This window comes from Anguilla anguilla, chromosome 4, assembly GCF_013347855.1.
Source record: "Anguilla anguilla isolate fAngAng1 chromosome 4, fAngAng1.pri, whole genome shotgun sequence".
Taxonomy (NCBI): Eukaryota; Metazoa; Chordata; class Actinopteri; order Anguilliformes; family Anguillidae; genus Anguilla; species Anguilla anguilla.
The window spans coordinates 59,443,918-59,464,290 of NC_049204.1; the positions used below are offsets into that span (position 1 = coordinate 59,443,918).

General features: G+C 50.0%; 1 protein-coding gene across 3 annotated transcripts in view; it reads right to left on the minus strand.

Annotated features, from left to right (window-relative positions):
* ralgps2 (Ral GEF with PH domain and SH3 binding motif 2) overlaps positions 1-20,373 on the minus strand; it is an 82,375-nt gene that overhangs the window by 61,053 nt on the left and 949 nt on the right. The gene's annotated exons all lie outside the window — the stretch shown is intronic.

Sequence of the window (20,373 nt, forward strand, 5' to 3'; positions counted from 1 at the left end):
GACAGCACGGAGAGCGATCCTGAGTAGAGCTTTCACTGAAATACGAACATACTTAAAGTGGGTACATGAAGCAGAGGACACTCCGCGTGTGTTATTGGTCTGGACGACACGCACATTTAACAGCCAATCGATGCTTTCTAACAGACCACCGCACTGGATTGATTTGCGTCAGACGGACGTGAGGAGACAGGGCCTCGAAAACACAGGCCGTCTGCCCGCCTGCGGCCCCGTGACAGTGCTGCCCGGAGACAGCGAGTCTCGCTCAAACAGACCAATAGGGGAGGGGAGGGGCGGGGCATGGGGTTCTGCTCCGTGGGAGAACAGGAAGTCGGGGTGGCTCGAGTCCCACGGGGGGCCGCTCCACGGTCACCGCGCTCTCACGTTTCATCCGGCCGCTTCACTTCCTGTCCGGCTCCACGCCCACGCACGTCTACAGAAGCAACGACCCGTGCTGCACAGCAAGAGGTCCTGACAGGAACATTACACCCAATAAAAGGGTCCTTCCACATAAACTAATGGTTTCTTGAAATGGCTCCTGGAAATACTACAGACCAGCATCCACACAGAAATTATGCTTGATAATAATGCATATTGATCCACCTGAGCAACAAAACACAAGATTCATTGTGGTAAGTTGCCGCCCACTTCCTTCCTGGAATTTAATATACAACTCATGAAGGCATATTATGAGTATGCTATTAAAAATTATACACACAAATCTAGAAAATGGCCAGAGTATGTCACACAATGACTCACCCTGCACCAGCGCCCCATAATTTTGCTATATCGTGTCTAAAGTCAAACTCTAACAAGGTTTAGGGGGGAACCTTCTGCATAACCTGAAGCTGTTCTGTATCACAGAGCAGACACTTCTGTGTTGCACTATTCATTTGCTTATGTTTATATCCACTGCAACTGATATTATGTAGCCTAAACTATCAAGTTACCCCAGCTGATATTTCCAGGAGTTAATCAGGTCATGTTCATTCTACAGAGGTACAAGAGCAGGATTTGAACTGAAACTCTGTAGGTTCATTCCCATGGTCCACAAAACCAATGTGAATGAGGGATTGGTATCTATTCAACAAAATTTCTTTCTGCTTTCATCCTGAGCTGAAAATAAATTATCATAGCAACTTTAGCTTTAACATGTTTTTGACAACTATTTCTGATATAGCCCAATCTCTCCCATCACAAAAATGTACCAAGTCAGTAATGTTGACTTTTCATTATACAAGCCGACTAAGTATTTCACTGCATCACTACAGGGGCTTCTTTGGAGTGACAGTCCCGTTGATTGGTTCACCTCATACAGATGGCTCCATGTTCCCCCTGCCTCTCTCAATCATCTCACACGGTCTGTCCTAAACTGAGCTCAGGTCACCCCTGCCCCACACAGGGCTTTGTCCCACACAGGGCTGGCCCCACACAGGGCTTTGTCCCACTACCGAAGGGCCCGCTCCTCCCTCAGAGAGGTGCCAGGTAAAGAGGCAGGAAAGGCCATGCGGTAGGGGCGTTAATGAATACCCTGGTATCTGCTTCATCATTTATGGCCACGTATGCAGGACTTTCGGCCCCGTTCCAAAATTTCGCTAAATTTCCTTATCATGACCCCGGTCGAGATTGATCGTTGACGACATAGGTAACATAAATGTGTGTGCCGGACCACTATTTCCAAACCTATTTCAAGCATCTTTAACCTCACTCTTGTCAATAACAAAATTCAAATCAATCTCATACTATTTGTCCCAGCTCTTCTACTTGTTTGTGGAGAACCTACAGGGAATAAAGTTCGTCTTTGTGTCAGAGAGCAATCCAACGCAAGTAAGGAGGAGAAGAATCTTACACAGTACAGCTCTAAAGCTGATTGAACTGTGTGCCTTAGGATTTAGAAACAACACTTTCTAGTCAATAGTGCATGACTGAGGGGGACTGCTCTGTTGATTGGGCTCCTCCTTCCCTAGGTGACATCACTAATTGTGACATCACCTCAGTGGAGCTTCCAGCCATGGCCACCAGCCGGTCTGAATTCAGAACAGACTGTTAGGACACAGCAGAGTCCTTGAACCTGATGTCCCTTAACCAGTGAATGAACACATACGTTACGAGGTTTTATGAGAAATGTATATACTCTGAAATCAGATTAAATCCAATTGCAAGTTATTATAGATCCAAATGAGGGGCTCAATGTTCTCTTAAAAATTCTTTTAAAAAAACTGGGCAGAAGTGGGAATATAAAAATAGGGGCTTAAATAGTGCTGCCAGGCCCACTGTTATGATTCTGAAGCAGCAGTGCTAGTACAACACTGAGAGACCATACGTCTATGCTTCCTTTCTCCCATGAGAGTGTGCACAGGATGTATTCAGTTCATTACCATTACGCTGCTCTTAATCCAATTTATATGACCAGACCAATCAATCATATTTTGACAGACTCTTTAGGATAAGCAATGGTTAGCCTATTTTGCTGGGAAAGCAGACATTTTGTATTAGACGTGGAAGCGGACAGCCATGCTCAAAGTTACTTAAGTTACTTACAGTCCTTAAACTAATTTCTAGGGGAAACACTGAAAGCTAATGTACTACTTCCTATGACTCTCCAGGTAAACACATAGACTTTGCGCCAGCGACGGTCCACCTCAGAATCCATGAGGGAAGGTGTTGGGCCGGTGTTGGGCCGGACGGCTGATTAGCAGTCCGCTCAGGCGTCCCGTAGACGGCAGGGGCGGCGGGGTGTGACGACCGCGGCACGTCCGGCGAGAATAAATACGACCCCTTCCCCGCGGACCCCTCGCCCGGCTACAGCTCCCGTTTGTCAAATTCCACCCCCCCCCCCCCCGCCCACTTAATCATTTCCTTCGCAGCGGAGAGCGCGCTGACCTTGGGAGAGAGATCCGTCTTTTTTTAGCCTCCTGTGCGCGGAGGATAATTAGAGCGGGCTCCGGCGGCATGCCGCTCCCTCGCCGCACCCTCCCCGACGGGCCGGCCCGCTCGCCCAGCTGGAGAGAGAGCGTAGCTGCTGGCCTGTGCTGTCTGGCCCGGGCGTAGCAGGAGGGCTGGGGGTGAGGGGGGGGGCGGGGGGGGGGGGGGGGGTTACGGGGGGCACGGGATCAGGGGGCAGAGCTTGCCCGGCTGCTGCCAGGCCGGGGTGGCGCCGTCCCAGGACGGAGGCCGGTCACGTGCGCGCCGTCCGCTCCCGGGCCATGACTGACGGCCCTCGGGGGAATGCGCAGTCTGGCTGGGGCCAAGCGCTGCTGCCACGGCAACGGCGGTGATGGATGTGCGCGGAGGGGTCCTGGCAGGAGAGCAGGTGACCTTGTGTGCTCGGTTAACATCGCGTCTGTAAACGAGCACCTTCTGCTCGTACGTCTCAAACAGCCAGACGTCCGTGATTCGGTCCGCTACTCCACCTCTAAGCTCAGTCACTACTCAGAGGGGCTCGCTATGCTATTAGTTTTACATTGTGCATAAGCACATTACACAGCTGAATTATCACAGACACACAGTAGCTAATGTACGGGCACAGACGTACTATCCAACTTGGGATTAGAGCCAACGGCCTTCAAAAATGAAAATAGAATTTTAAAAAAGAACTTTCCAGGGGGAAGTTGGGTTGTCCCAGAATCAGAAAAGGCTCACTTGAACACCAAGGCGAGCCAAAATGGGTCCTAGGCAGAGACATCTTAGCTAAAGCACAGGTTCTTTATGCAGTAATGGCCCCCCCTCACAGTCTGCAATCAAATCCACAGTGTGCCAATGCCATTCTTGAGCCGCAGCCCCACCCAGGGAGGGAGGGTTGCGGTCACAGCTGGGGCCGATTCCACCTCGATCCGGACGAGTGGGGCCCGCAGACCGTCAGCTTCAGCTGCGCAACGTCTGCAGCTCTCCTGCGCAGCCGCAGCGCAGCGCGGCTGGAGGACCGAGGGAACGAGGACAAGCGGGGGCCGCACATCCGTCAGAGGACACGCCCACAAGTCCGCACTGCATTCTGCAGCAGTGACACGGGCTAACAAGAGCACCTGCCAGTCAAGATTAAGAAATCAGGAAATAATACTAAAAAAAAGCTTTGATTTCACGAACAGAAAAACCGCTGATCGTCTGATGGTCATACCCCTGCTAAAACGATCAGTCCTGATTTAAAACAGAGATTGTGTGTTGCATGCAGCACACGCACCAGCCCTTAAAAAAAGAACAGACCAGTCATTTAACCTTAAAAGAACAAACCACTCAGTGGCATCATTACAATTACGCTCATTAAGATTGGTGATACTGGCAGGCAGCAAAACAAGCACCTACATCAAGGCAGAGATTAGCCCAGAAACACTGATAAGACTCTTCTGAGAGCGCAATCTGTAATGACCTAATCTTTTCCTGTGAACTACTGCATGTCAAACCAGGATGCGGGCAAACAAACAAACTTCATGGCTGGCAACTGGCCACTAGCAAGGCAGCTACTGGTGAGTCTACAGCCGGGGTTTCAATAGCGTATCTGAGGACCCCTGGGGGTCCCTTAAAGGTGCTCTAGTGGGTCCCTGGCCTGACTTGATATCCATGATATGCTACATACAGATATGGGAAAATATTTCAAAATATTAAACTTTTTATTTTTAAACATAACCATTTTTAACTTATAATTGGGGTCTCTCCTGGATGCCTTTGAGCATGGATGGGGGTCCCTGGGCCAGAAAAGGTTTAAAACCCCTGGTCCGCAGCCTTGATCAGATGGTGTGCTGTGGTCTGACTGAGTCCTTTCCTTATATCTCCATGGTATGAACTGTAACCAGGGTGAAGAGCCCGGTGCGGATGTCACTGTGCCACATCATCAGCCATGGAATACTGCCTATTCATACAACTGGGGACAGGCGATCTGATGACTGTGTAAAGTCACCGATAAAGTCACCCATTCTAAAGAAGCTACCAACAATGTTGGTTTACTTAACACGTTGATTGCTTTATAGAGTAATGCAAAATACAGTGAAATGCTTGACGTACCACCCAAACTGAAAAATGGAAGATGTAAAATGAAAGATTTTATGGCAATATAACCCACATTTACATGCATTTCAATCTAATATTAGATTGTAAAATAAGGCTATAGCATAGCTGAAGCATTAAGTCTGCTCTGGTACAAAACAGGGCCTCTGTTGGAGAGCTGGAGTCAGGCAGCCCTGTTAAGACAATGGCACATTGAGGACGCGGTCACAAGTAGGCCATTACTGCAGGACCATACCACAGCCCCAAACACGCCTTATAAAAGATTCATCATATTCAGCTTCATCACATTCAAGGGAAAATCTCTGCTCCACCCCCCCACCCCGCCCCCCATCATAATCTCTCTTCTCTACTGACACATAGTGATCATTTGTTTTCCATAATTTGTGAAGAAGGCATTTACACTGAAAACCGTTCATCTGGGCGTTGGGAGGTGAAGAGGCCAAACCAGGCCGCTCGGTCTGCCGCTCTGGTGGCGATGTCGCCCCATTTGAGCCAGGCTTACGGTCGCACCCAGCGTTCCCCTCCGCCCCAAAACCTGCACGCGTTACGAACACGCAAAGGCAAAAAGCACGCCAGTCGCTTCCGCCCTGTCGCCTGCCGGCACGGGCGCGGGAGGCGGGTCACGTGATGCTAAAGGCGAGGCCGATGCGAACGCCCCGATGCAGCCGCGGCGTGCCAGCCGTGTCACTCCTCCAGGAACATGTGACTGCGGGCGCCTGGGCACTGCTCCACAGCAGCCAGCAGATAAGGGTGGGCACGGGTCTGGGGGTGGGGTGTGGGGGGGGGGGCGGAGGCTCACAGGCTGAACCACGCCTTGTGAGGAGCATGGAGGCGTCGCATCGCCTGCCGCTGGACACGCCCACACCGCGAGCCTGCCGCTCTGCTTTCCCGCCAGCCGCCGCGTGCCGCTCTGACTCAGCGCTGTGACCGGTTTCTCGCCCAGCGGCCCAACGGCGGACCGTTAAGGCCCCGCCGCGCTCCCTGCCGGGGCACTGGGGCAACACCCCGAATCAGCACTGAATCACGGGAACGCCTTCCCCCCAGAACAAACGCACACAAACACACATACACACACACACACACACACACACACAGACACACACGCACGCGCGCGCACACTCTCACACACTCACACAGACACACACACACACACACTCCCTTTCCCAGGGAAGGTTTCCGGTTGGCCCCGGGGCTGTGGGTGAACGGCGGTGGGCCAGCGGAGCAGAGACATGCTGGAACCTGACGCTGAGCAGGCGCTCAACCGGCAGACAGTCAGACGAGCCTCAAACAATGCTTTCATCTTTAAGGCACGGCCTGGGAATCCTCCACTTCCACTTCATCACTGCAGGTAGACTGGAGGAACACGCACTGTACACAGTGTACAGAGACCCGTTCATATTTCCATTACAGCTAAGGAGACGCCAAAGGAAAAAAAAAATTATTAATCCTTCAACTGAAAAACGCTCTGCACATTCCTGTCACAGCGGTCTGTGTGGTGAGCACAGTAAGACTGACTATCCACCCCCTAAAACAACGCTGAACAGAACAGTTTGATGCTGCTTTCAAGATCAGGTGAGTTACTAATGCTACTGCAGCGCTGGAAATGTGGGGCAGCCCAGCGAAGGGTGTGAGGGGGGGTCAGGGAGATCAGAGGGATTCGGGAGGACCCCAGGAGGACCCCGGGCGACCCGGCGGTCTGTGGAAAGGAGCCAGAACGTGGCCTTTCTGAAAGGAGGCCGTCACCCCGCGCATACACTCCCCTCCCCGAGCGTTTGAAGCTCTGATCATGCTCTCTCCCTCCCTCTTAATGATGAGCTCATCTCCCCCACACAGTTGCCACAGCGCTGGCACTGCACACTGTAACTGCCACAACACAAACTGTACTTCAAATATAGGCTGGGGGAAAAAAACCAGCTCAACCGTGTGAGGTACAGGCTACGTAAAAGCAGAGCTTTGCACAGACAGTAAAACTTAAAGCTGTGAAAAACTAAGTGTTGAATTCAGACTGTGTAAAAGCTCAGCGCTAAGTACAGTGTGTAAAAGCTCAGCGCTGAGTACAGTGTGTAAAAGCTCAGCGCTAAGTACAGTGTGTAAAAGCTCAGCGCTAAGTACAGTGTGTAAAAGCTCAGCGCTGAGTACAGTGTGTGAAAGCTCAGCGCTGTGTACAGTGTGTAAAAGCTCAGCGCTGAGTACAGTGTGTAAAAGCTCAGCGCTGAGTACAGTGTGTAAAAGCTCAGCGCTAAGTACAGTGTGTAAAAGCTCAGCGCTGAGTACAGTGTGTAAAAGCTCAGCGCTGTGTACAGTGTGTGAAAGCTCAGCGCTGAGTACAGTGTGTAAAAGCTCAGCGCTGAGTACAGTGTGTAAAAGCTCAGCGCTGTGTGCAGTGTGTAAAAGCTCAGCGCTGAGTACAGTCTGTGTAAAAGCTCAGCGCTGAGTACAGTGTGTAAAAGCTCAGCGCTGTGTACAGTGTGTAAAAGCTCAGCACTGTGTACAGTGTGCAAAAGCTCAGCGCTGAGTACAGTGTGTAAAAGCTCAGCGCTGAGTACAGTGTGTAAAAGCTCAGCGCTGAGTACAGTGTGTAAAAGCTCAGCGCTGAGTACAGTGTGTAAAAGCTCAGCGCTGAGTACAGTGTGTGAAAGCTCAGCGCTGAGTATAGTGTGTAAAAGCTCAGCGCTGTGTACAGTGTGTGAAAGCTCAGCGCTGAGTACAGTGTGTGAAAGCTCAGCGCTGAGTATAGTGTGTAAAAGCTCAGCGCTGTGTGCAGTGTGTAAAAGCTCAGCGCTGAGTACAGTGTGTGTAAAAGCTCAGCGCTGTGTACAGTGTGTAAAAGCTCAGCGCTGAGTACAGTCTGTGTAAAAGCTCAGCGCTGAGTACAGTCTGTGTAAAAGCTCAGCGCTGTGTACAGTGTGTAAGGGCCGTGTCCGGCTCTGTGGGGCTCAGCGGAGCGAGGCGGTGGACAGGCTCCCGTGGGGCCTCTCTGTGTCCGCCCCGCTCCACGGATGGCTGCCTCAGAGAGGGCTCTCCCTCTCCGGGCTCGTAAACCGCCCAATTACAGCCTCAAGCAGCGGAAAAACAAGGGCAAGACGAGGCCGCCCACGCGCTGGAGCCCCGCCTGCCTGCGGACCCCCGCCGGGGCTGCTCGGAGCAGTCAGCTCCCCTCCAGAGCACAGCTGAACAACAAGGGGGGGGGGGGGGGGCTAACTCTGCACCGCCCGCGCTAGCACGGCCGCTAACGGCTCCGACCGCACGTCAGCTCGCAACCTGGAAACTTTCGGTCCCTCCAGACGCCCGACGCGGTGACACCAGGACAGGCAGAGGTGCGCTGCTAAAGCCGCACGGGATGGGGGGGGGGGGGCTCAGAGCAGCCGAAGCAGAGGAAGGAGAAGGAAAAGGAGTGAAGCTGGCCCCTCTGACACGATGAAATAAGCATTTTACAGCCTGTGTTTTTTCTCCATGCAGATAGCAGTGGTGATGAATCGAGTTCCCCGCCCCCCCCACCCCCCCCAACCCCCCCTCCAGCAGAACAATGCTACAGTGTGTGACTGACTGTGTGTAAATGGAATGGAGTGAGCTGAACCGATGGAACACAGCCACTGAGTAATGGAAGCAGAGCAACAGCTGCGGCCTGAACAAACAGCTGTATCTCTTTAGTACCCTCCCACCCCGCCCCATCCCCCCCCCTCTCTCTCTCTCTCTCTTTCTCTCTCCCTCTCCCCCTCCCCCTGACCGAGCCCCACGACCGCCCGGAGGCCCTTCTTCCGTGCACCTCAAAGCGACTGCTCGTCTTCCTCCCTGCGTGTCGAGCACAGACAGGATGCGTAGGCTTCCGAGCGCTCCTTCAAACGCGCCTAAAATAGACGTCGTCATTGTTTTCCCCGTTGTCCTCCGTCCCCCTGGAGAAACGGCTGTTGTCTGCTTCCGCGTTCGCCTCCTTCACCTTTTGCGGAGGAGAGGCCGCGCCCCGAACGAACGCCCCCGAGGCCCCTGGCGTGTCCCAGCAGGCCGGGGGAACCGGCGACCCCGGAGGCTCCCGGGTTAACCCGGGTGCGTGACAGGAAGAGACGAGAAGAACTACAAAAATACATCTGCAGTGGGGGGGGGCGCTCCCCAGCATGTCATTAGCGGGATCAGGAAATCTGCGTATCACAATCGCTTCTCTGTTCCAGTCGTTCCGGAGTGCAGCGGGCGGTAAATAACGGGGTGTGGCGGCGTCAGTGAACACAGCGAGCAGTAAGAGCAGAGCGAGGGCCGGGGCAGGCTGCTGGGGCTGTCTGGGGCAGTGAGACAGTGAGACAGGCTGCTGGGGCTGTCTGGGGCAGTGAGACAGTGAGACAGGCTGCTGGGGCTGTCTGGGGCAGTGAGACAGTGAGACAGGCTGCTGGGGCTGTCTGTGGCAGTGAGACAGTGAGACAGGCTGCTGGGGCTGTCTGTGGCAGTGAGACAGTGAGACAGGCTGCTGGGGCTGTCTGGGGCAGTGAGACAGTGAGACAGGCTGCTGGGGCTGTCTGTGGCAGTGAGACAGTGAGACAGGCTGCTGGGGCTGTCTGTGGCAGTGAGACAGTGAGACAGGCTGCTGGGGCTGTCTGTGGCAGTGAGACAGTGAGACAGGCTGCTGGGGCTGTCTGTGGCAGTGAGACAGTGAGACAGGCTGCTGGGGCTGTCTGTGGCAGTGAGACAGGCTGCTCGGGCTGTCTGTGGCAGTGAGACAGGCTGTCTGTGGGAGTGAGACAGGCTGCTGGGGCTGTCTGTGGCAGTGAGACAGGCTGTCTGTGGGAGTGAGGCAGGCTGCTGGGGCTGTCTGTGGCAGTGAGACAGGCTGTCTGTGGCAGTGAGACAGGCTGCTTGGGCTGTCTGTGGCAGTGAGACAGGCTGCTCGGTCCGTCTGTGGCAGTGAGACAGGCTGTCTGTGGCAGTGAGACAGGCTGCTGGGGCGGTCTGTGGCAATGAGACAGGCTGCTGGGGCTGTCTGTGGCAGTGAGACAGTGAGACAGGCTGCTGAGGCTGTCTGTGGCAGTGAGACAGGCTGTCTGTGGGAGTGAGACAGGCTGTCTGTGGCAGTGAGACAGGCTGCTCGGGCTGTCTGTGGCAGTGAGACAGGCTGTCTGTGGTAGTGAGACAGGCTGCTGGGGCGGTCTGTGGCAATGAGACAGGCTGCTGGGGCTGTCTGTGGCAGTGAGACAGTGAGACAGGCTGCTGGGGCTGTCTGTGGCAGTGAGACAGTGAGACAGGCTCCTGGGGCTGTCTGTGGCAGCGAGACAGGCTGTCTGTGGCAGTGAGACAGGCTGTCTGTGGCAGTGAGACGCGCAGTAACAGGCGGGGGAAAGGCTTGGTGCTACGTTCTGAGAGAGGGAGGGAGAGGGAGGGAGGGAGGGGGAGAGAGAGAGCGAGAGACAGATAGAGAGAAAGAGAGAGGCCCCCACACTGTAAACAGATTGAACTGTTTTTCACTACACACGTAAAATCAATATCCCAACGCTTCACACTTGAATGTGCCGGCCGTGGTCAGGACTTCTGCTCCCAGCGGGGGGGTTGTTGCGGGGGAGGGGGGGGGGACTGTATAGTCTACCTGTCCTGTCTGTAGGCGCCACTCCACGTCACGCACACAAAGAGAGAGGCGCTGGGTAAAACGGCTCACGCTGTCCCCTCTCTCTCCCCCCCCACGCTCGTTCCTCACTGGGGTGTCCTGCAGTGATGCAGCCTAATCGCTTCCGTGTGCTTCAACCCAACCGCTCTTCCATTCCAATGTTCAGATGACCTTTTTTTGTAACATTACAAAATCAACATTCCAAAGTCCACGCCCACGTTCCACAGTGATTGGTCAAGTGTGCAAAGGGCAGGGTACTGGGTCATCTGCACATTCAAAATTCAGAACTAAACTGGCCAGCTTTTTCCCTCTTCAATTGTTACTTATTATGTTATTTTCTCAAAGTGGCTTTATTTATTAATTTGGCCAGTTTATCTTTATGCGTCATTGTTAACTCTGTGTGGCTTTGTGTGGATTCTCTTTTGATTACAGATGGAACTTATTAAATACAATGGCTATTGAAGACTTCTACATCGCACAGATAAATACATTTAATTCAAATGACATATGGCAATAGGCTATCAAACGACGACTGTTGCTGCTCAGTTCAAAAGCATTACTTGTTCCGCAAGTCACCCATCTCTCTGCATGCATTGATTGATTGGCTCTGATTCACTAATTTATTCATCGTTGAGACATTCTCTTTGCATCATACAGTCGGCAGATGAGAACAGAACAAATAACACCTAAATCCAGTCTATTCAGGCTATTCAAGGCCACGCACGTCAGAACAAGCAGAAATACAAGCAGACTCATCGCGCTCACGCTGCCTAGACATAAAAAGGAGGGAGTGCCTCTTTCTAGACTTGGCTCTAGTCTAAATTGTTTTTGTTTTATTGTTTTAATGGTACAGTTTATTAGGCTACCAACATTACGGTAAATGACATCAGAGGATCGTACAATTACAAAAAGGCATACCCCGAATCTCAGATGCGAATATCCCTAACTGAAAGCAGTTTACACAGTTGTGCAAAATCTCACTGAAGATGCTACCTAAATACATTATCACAATTTTATAATTATTTGAAATCACATAAATCATGCAAACAAACAAACGCTTCCCCAGGTTTTGCGGTCTTGTAGAGGCACCCTGTGTGGACTAAAAGGCCTGTAGAGGTCCAGGCTCTTCTGAGACATACACAAGGGCCCACTGTCTGTGTGGAAATAAGACCGTAGTAGGGCACTGCAGCTCTGCTCACACCACAACACACTGTTTTTTTCCAGAACATGATGCATCTCATCCGACAGCACGCAAGGGCCTCAGGCTCTCAGTGTTCAGAGCACGACAGGCTGCGAGAAAAGCAGTGTGGCCCAGTCCTGGCACCACTCCAGCCCAACCCTCTCCTCCTCTGCCTGCTCCCTCTCTCCTCCTCTCCCTGCCTCCCCTCTCCTCCTCTCCCTGCCTCCCCTCTCCTCCTCTGCCTGCTCCCTCTCTCTTCCTCTCCCTGCCTCCCTTCTCCTCCTTTGCCTGCCCCCCCTCTCCTCCTCTCCCTGTCTCCCCTCTCCTCCTCTCCCTGCTCCCCCTCTCCTCCTCTCCCTGCTCCCCCTCTCCTCCTCTCCCTGCCCCCCTCCTCTCCTCTTCAATTCCTCTCTCTCCTCTCCCCTCCTCACTCTGCCCTCACCCCTGTGTGTGACTGCGCTCTAAAGCATGGAGATGTATTTAAACAGCGCAGTAACACCGCCTCATGGGGGGGGACAAACACTGCGCAGAGCGGTACGCCCCTCCCCCTACACACCCCACGGGGCCATCCTGAGGGAGAGCTCCGACAAGCGGGCTCCACCTCGCCCACGCCCCCGCTCCACGCCCCCCATCCGCGCCCAGCCCCGCTTCAAACGAGCGCTCGTCCGCGCGCGTCCAGACTGCTCCCCCCCCCCCCCCCCCCGCGCCGCCTGTCAGGGGGCCCCCGCTGTTATCTACATGACCGCTCCAGGGGCCCATCACCACACAGCTCAAAGCTGACACCAGCTCCAGTCCTCCCCCCTGGGCGAGGGGGGGGGAGGCGTGGCCTGACCTTGTGGGAACGAAACCGTGCCCATTAAAAACAGCCCTGCGAGGAAATTCACATGGACTGCAGTCAAATGGACATCCCAACGAAAGAGACCGCAGAACCGCACTCACAGACGGGGGGGTGGGGGGGGGGTGGGGAAGGGAGTTTGCATGCCGGAGGAAAAGCAGGTTTGACCGCTGTTCAATATATTTCACAACAAAGTTCAAAAGTCATATGATGTACAAGCCAAGGCCAAGGAACTCGCTTTTACACATTCTTAAAAAAGTCACAGAACACTCTTCACATTTTTATTTAAAGGAATAAAAATGACTTTTGTGTGCACAGACTATCGCAGGGTGAGTCAGTCCACCTTGCTGCACAAGGTCCTGTTTATGTCTGTAATTGTGTGACCTTATCACAGTAATATATGAGCTGCATTGCTGAAATGGCAGGAGGAGAAGCTCCTTGTGAATGGAATTCAGTAGGGCACATCATTGCATGGAGCCAGGACCTCCATCTAACCAATCCATATTAACACACACACACACACACACACACACACACACACACACACACACACTTTCGCTAGTCGCTTACATCTGATTAGGCCACAAACATAAGGAATCCTGGGAGCCGTATTCACACCTGTGTTTTCAGTGGAGCGGCAGGTGTGTGATATTTAAGCACCTGGGCTCCCCGTGGTCCAGAACCTTCCGCCCCAGAGGGAAGCCTCCTGTGCCCCAGCGACTGATGCCGAACCAGCTCAGCGGGGACCACAGCGAGCACTGAGACTGCCACCAACCCCTTGCTCTGACACGCACTCACACACACACGCGCACGCACGCACGTACACACAGGCACGTACACACAGGCATGTATGCATGCACACACACACATGCGCACACTCACACACACACACACATGCACACGCACGCACGTACACACAGGCATGTACACATGCACACACACACACCATTTCCTGCAGTAAGTGGGTCCTCCATAGAGTGTACAGAGGAACTGGAGAGGGTAGGAGGGACCAGGTGGTGAAACCTAGGAAGTAACGATAGGCAGCCCCTACTGTGCATGCTTGAGGGCAAAAGCGCTCGCTGCCCGTTGGATTCAATGTAGAAAACCAACGTGAATTAACAGCCAAAGAAAACCACAGCGGTCCATTTTTTGTGACCACAAATTTCATTGTGTGCAGCAGTTTCTAAAACAATGGTAGTTTCGGCCCAGAAGTCTTGGGAATTCTTTATTAAAACGTGCATATTTTATTACATAATACATATTTTTGCAATCTGCTTTTCTAGCTTAACGGTCGTTAAAATTTCAAAATACCTTTGGGAAAGATTTCTTTTCCCATTAAAGTTTCGCTTTAATGGGAGCTCCAATGTCTTTCCCTCAGCATGCACAGCACAGGCTTATTTACGGGAATTCACAAGCTTAGGCTAGCCGAAGGCGTGTTTTCCTGTCTAGTTAAACATGCGTGTTTATGGGGCCCTCTCACACAGACCACCTGTCCTGAGCGTCTCCTTCGCCCCGCTCCCCCACGCGGGGGACGGGAGGAGGCTTACGTGACGGGACGGGAGGGAGCACGAGGCTGGCGGAGCCGCTCGGATGCTAATCTCCCCCGATCCTGCCTGATAAGGGCCCCGGGTTCTCCCAGCAATCACCGCAGAACCGCTACAGGGGCCGGGAGGTCGCGCCGGTTACAGGTTTACAGAAGGCAGCGACGGTAACCGGGGGGCGGGGGGGGAGGGGGCGAGTTGGCGCCACGCGCGGATAAGCGCTCACGCAACGCGCCGCGAGCTTCAGACCGCACGCTCGGGAAACTCCACCGGACGGGCGCGGACTCAGACGAATCTCGGCCGCGCCTGAACGCGATTCGCACTAATGTTACTTAATGAGCTCGGCGGCGGGGGAGAATTTGGCTGGAGTCGGAGCCCACGTGCTTCCAGGCTTGGATGAAACCGGTGACGTGGGAGGCCTCCAGCTGGCTGTGGCCGCGGCTCAGAGGAAGAGGCCTACAAACGCTCTTTGCTTCTCATGCATTCCCCGCAAAACATCACATGGCGCATTTCCCATCAGATCCAGAGCACCACCTCCTCATGTCCCCGAAAAGCTCTTGGCAGGCCAAGATGAAAGACGTCATTCTGCATCATCGTAGCTGTAAATGCGCAACTTAATAATCCATACACCAAATCATATCTAGGATTCTTCTCTTTGATGTACTTGCAGAAAAAGGCAACACTTTTAATATTTTTTTACCAAATACAATGTCCAGATCATTTGTATATAACATTCAGCCATCCGTAAGACGGAATAGTAAGATATATTCATTGAGGTAGCAGCAAATCTTTTCATAGTTTCCCGTTTTACACATGACTTCATTTAAACTAGTGAATGTTCAAAGTAAACCAGTAAGAACCGGATTCGATAAGCAGAAATCTGAATGGTAACCAGAATAAATATGATACGCAACCCTAGTCAGAGGCTAGCACTAGCTGAAATTTACATCATTGTAACTAACTGTAGTTACAAAAGTGGTTTTGCATGGCAGATTTTAGATTCTTACATAAAAGGACACCAGTACTTAATTTCGATGCAGGACAAACTTTGAAAGCATCCATATCGTGTTATAAAGTAAAAGATGGACACACACAGGATCCAGCTATAACTGGTTTTGACCAAGGAATCTGAATCTTTCTACAAGTGTAATGTTTTGTGCAAATACAGCAGCACTCGCCATGGAGGGAATCTTTAACAGCTTCGCTGACTCTACAGTCTCTATACAGCATAACCGAAGGTCAATGTTACATCATGTTCAAAATGTTCAATGTGAGACACAGCATTGATGTGGAATCTTATTCTGGAGGACATTTCTGTTAAGAGCACTTGAGAAAACCCGTCTTTAAAACCGTGAGGACGGGGGAGAGAACTTCACTGCACTTCCACGACAATTTTGTCCTGCAGCCTGCAGCTACTGGAGGGATCACATTGTGCAACTACACTGACTGCCTACTCAACAACTTTGGACTCGGACATTTTCCCAGAAGAGACCCACACTTGGCTGTATTGTAGACACTGTCCAATTTTCTGAACCTGGTACTGTGATTCTGGAACAAAAAAACTGTGCTTTTGGTGTCTTTCCTTAAAACAGCATGCACTATAATGACTACTGCAACTGCTGTTTCTTATGAAAGTAATGTTTAACAAGACTTTTGAATTAGGCCTACATGGTTTTGTTCAGTTTTCTTTAGATTTCTATTCTAGTTTACAGTTTTACTGAAAGCCGTAGAACAGAAAAAGCAATACTGTGCAATACCAACAGACATGCAAAAAAAAAAACATAAAATGGGGAAACGCTAGTGAACGCACTTCTGTTTGAGAGAGAACATGCTACAAAGAATGTTCCAATTTTCTTTGGCTTGACATGAATCACGATGGAAACCCTGTGGAAACCAAACAAGCGACAGCAGAAACAATGCACACAGCTATACTGGGAGTGTAAAAACGGACACAGCCCAATGACTGTGCAGTAGCCACTCCGCTCAAACGCAGAATGTGCTGGCTTCGTGCATGAAATCTGCCCTGATGCAACGCATGTGAACGGGACCAGCACTGACACGATCTACTTTGATAGACAGAGCACTGACATAAGCTGTGCGGATAGGATCAGCACTGACACGGTCTACTTTGATAGACAGAGCACTGACATAAGCTGTGCGGATAGGATCAGCACCGACGCGGTCTATGCAGACGCAGACGAGGTCCGCAGTGGCGCAGTCTCCGTGGATGGGATCGGCACCGAAGGGAGGACTCCTATTGTGGTCTCAGCCACTCCCAGGCTTAAACACAGGCGAACACACGCAAGCCATCGACAGAGACTGGAACTACGCGGTACAGGAGGGAAGTGAGGTCATACAGACTCGGCGACGACTGCAACGGCAATTAGTTCTGTTACCTCCTCCCAATGTGCACATGACCGTGGCTGTGAATCACTTCATTTAGCCGGCAAAGGGAAAGTGTTGTAGCTCCATCAATACTGAAGACGAGCTCGATCGATATATCAATGCATTCCTGCTGTTGTGTAGAACACGCTAACAGCCCAGTTTCATTTCAGGACATCACTATATACATATGTGTATATTCATGTTCCAAAATGAACTGTACCCTGCACACCAGATCTCCTGAAAACACAACCCTGGGACCTCCCCTTTCAGGCTACGCTTCTGTTCCTCTTTGTTTCCCTCTGACAGGTGTTTCGTTACAGGTGCCCATAACATCACTCAGGGGGTGCCTCTGCAGTCAGGACTCCAGCAGGGTCATTCAAACGCAAACTAACCCCAGTTTGGTGCTTTGTTGTGTGGACGTTTGAAGTTCTTTGTGAATTCTGTCTGTTTACACGAGGTCAGAAGGTACAGAAGTTAATGTTCTTAAGGGTTGCAGATCTGTGGTCATTGTGGTTATTTCTGTAGGAAACCCAGAAAAGTGCCAAACTTTTGGTACTACAGTATATGGGGCAGGCTGTACCAAGGCATAACTTGGCGGGTGGTATACCTGCCATCCCAACTGAACTCCTTGTTAGGTCAACAGTTCCGATACAGTCCCACGCAGTATCTGATTAACATGCATTAGTCTTCCCATTCTAAAGACGGTCAATTCTTCCCAAATGACTCCAGGCTCTGACGTTTCAACTGAAAGCAAATTCAGAACTGGGGATTTTGAAGGCCGTTTGGTTTACGGTGTTGGGAAGATGCTGGGTTAAAATGTGTCCTACAGACTGACCCCGGAGCTTAAAATACCTCTAGGCAATCCACCAGTACTCAGCTCATGGTTCAGGACCCACTCAGAGAAACTGCTGTCATAAGACAAGTGACAAACCCAGACGTGGAGCAATAAACTACAAATCACTAACACCAGCAATGATGTACACTGTGCCAAACAGGACAATGCGGACCAAGGTAGTTTTACTGCCATGTTAATCCCACTTTATAGATCATAACTCTTCAAATGCTCACAAGCAGCTCCTCAGCGGTTGACCAGCAGCAGGGACAAATGGGAGGGAAATGAACCCAGAATCACACAGCCATGTCTCTGGCCTGCCACAGCCCAAACCGCAGCACTAACTTAGACGCAAGGCTCAAACATTTCAATAACACAATGAAATAGCAGTGCAAATGCAAGGCGTATCACCATGTGACATTAAAGGAAAAATTCCAGGCTAGAACACTTTCGTTGTGAGTAAACATGTAGCAGCCATGTGCAATTCATTCCAGGGGTTACTATCTGTAATATTTGTAATATATTTTACGTTATCGCAATTCACAATTTTTCACTTGCTATCCTGTCAGGGTTCTTCTGGATCTGCTCCAGACTGGAGCCTCAAGTGTGTTATTTTCCTAGGTTACCCAGAACTACTTTTGGTGCCTTCCCCTTCCTGAGAATGGGCACAGAAGTCACAGCCAGCTACACTGACACTGACATCATAGTACTGCATAGCTAAAAGGCTAAAAGCAGAAATGGAGATTGTGGCCATGACACCAATCCCCGGCAAAGCCGTGATGTTGAATTCTGGACTATCGTGGCAGCTAGCACAGCATAAATGGGTATGTCTTCTTGATAAATGATTCATTTCTCTCAGTAGGAGTCTTGCAGAAAGTTGATTAGCAGAGATTCAGAGGAAAACCCCTGACCTGTCCCTAAGGGTCTGAAGTAAATATCTGATACTCATAGCTGGTGCCATAGCGAGTTGAAGACACACTCTCAAATTAAACTGCACTGTGTCTGCTGCAGCAATATCATCGCGCGATCGACAGAACTCGAGCTTAGATGCAAAAAAGTCAAGTACTACCTACATGAAACAGGAAAACAGAACCTAGGACGCATGTTGCATCAGTAATATGCAAATTCAAACAATGTCAAAAAAAAAACAATGTAGTCAAGTTACCACTATCAAACATTCTAAAAACCACATGAAAGCCCGATCTTAATATGGAAGACAAAATAATTATCTGTTGCGAAGCTCTGATTTTTACATTTTTAGTATTTACAGAAACTTAGTTTCCATACATGTGTTCCCATTTAATTTGCAAGCAGAAAATAAATGAACAAAATTGTAATAAATAACAGATGAACAGCTTCACATCTGCTGACATTCAACCTTATGTTTAACTAACAAAGATTTAATGATATTTGTACAATCAATGTCACTTAATTCTGTTAAAACTCCTTTTAATGGGGATGTTGTGCTATCAACCCCACTGTGGAGCTAGACAGAAATGCAGATATACTGCTTTCAGGGGGGAGTTTTAAATGATGATCAATAAAGACACTGAAATTCAGAATAGTTTCTGTACAGCAGTTAATTCACAGTCAGTCCTGTTTAATTGTTTCCCTTTTATTCTGTCAGTTTCTATTTCATACTCTGTGCTGTCAATTAAATCATTTCTTTCAAACAATCATTATACAAAAAAAAACATCTAATTTCCCCCTGCCTCTTTTCTCTTTTGAAAAAAAAAACAGTTAATCACACAAAAATATTTTTCTTATCATCCACTGAACTATAAATAATTAAATTTGGAAGACTAGACTTCTTTACTGCATTACATCTACCCAAAACAATATTTTTTAAAAGTCATATCTTACACAATGAAGTGGTGTCCTTTTACGGACACTGCTCTCAGGAAGACTGTCTTATCTTCTGAAAACAGCTGAATATTTGCAAACAACTGCACAAGTACCTGACATTTCTGCACCGTCATAGCATAGACATGATAACATTACATGACTGAGGTCTTAAAATTCTGTTCGCATATAATTCTGATCGCATTGCAATAGTGCTAACGGTACAAAAGCGAAGCATGTGAACTAACCGTGATCCTATGGCCTTAACAGAAGTATATCCACTTCCCTTAGACGACATGGGCATATTGATAACAGCGCTCAGCATTCTTCTTACTAATGCAAACCGGGGTATGAGAACAGGCAATGCAAATTCCGCACATATCTTTAAAGGGGTAGAGACAGGACTCCATTTCAGTTTGAATGTTTTTTATTCTTAGCAGCAGCTCATCACATACCATCACCCATGGCACACAGCGAATGGTGTCTGACACCTCCGGCGTTTACACCAATGACGTTGCAGCAACTTGAACGGTTTGTCGGAACAATCTCTCCGAAGCTTACATTAGAAATTGTTCGTGTGATTTACTACTTGAAAGGTATCGGATGTCACAACTATTCCGGATTATATCGATTATTGCTGGCCTGTGCTAACGACTATACAAATTTTGAAATGCATCGCGAACACATAACGTTACCAATCTAATATTCGCTGCTGCGCGGAGGCCTTTATCTCTGCAATGGAAATGCAGCTGCACTGAAATGCTGTGGCTTTTCGAGTCGATGAAATTGACCTTTAACACAAGTTTTTCCACAGTACCAGCCAGCTCAATGTAAATACACTGGTGCTGCTTTTTTTCACAGCAATACATTTCACGGTGAACCAGTAGAACAAATGCAGCTAACGCTACTAGTTAATTTAACTGACTATTTATTATAACAGATTTTTAAAGGATCTAGTTAGACTCATTTGAACAGGGATTATTTATTTTTCGTTAGTTAATCCGAGTACACACGCTGTTCCATCTGGACTACCAGAATTCACCGTAAGTGCAGGGTTCTACAGTGCTCGCATTTAGGGATATTTGCTTCTGAAATTTGATGCTTGCCAACTAGAAAAATCATTTAAGAGAACATCTACGAATTGATACGTTTAGTAGACTCCCACATTTTTCAGTTTAG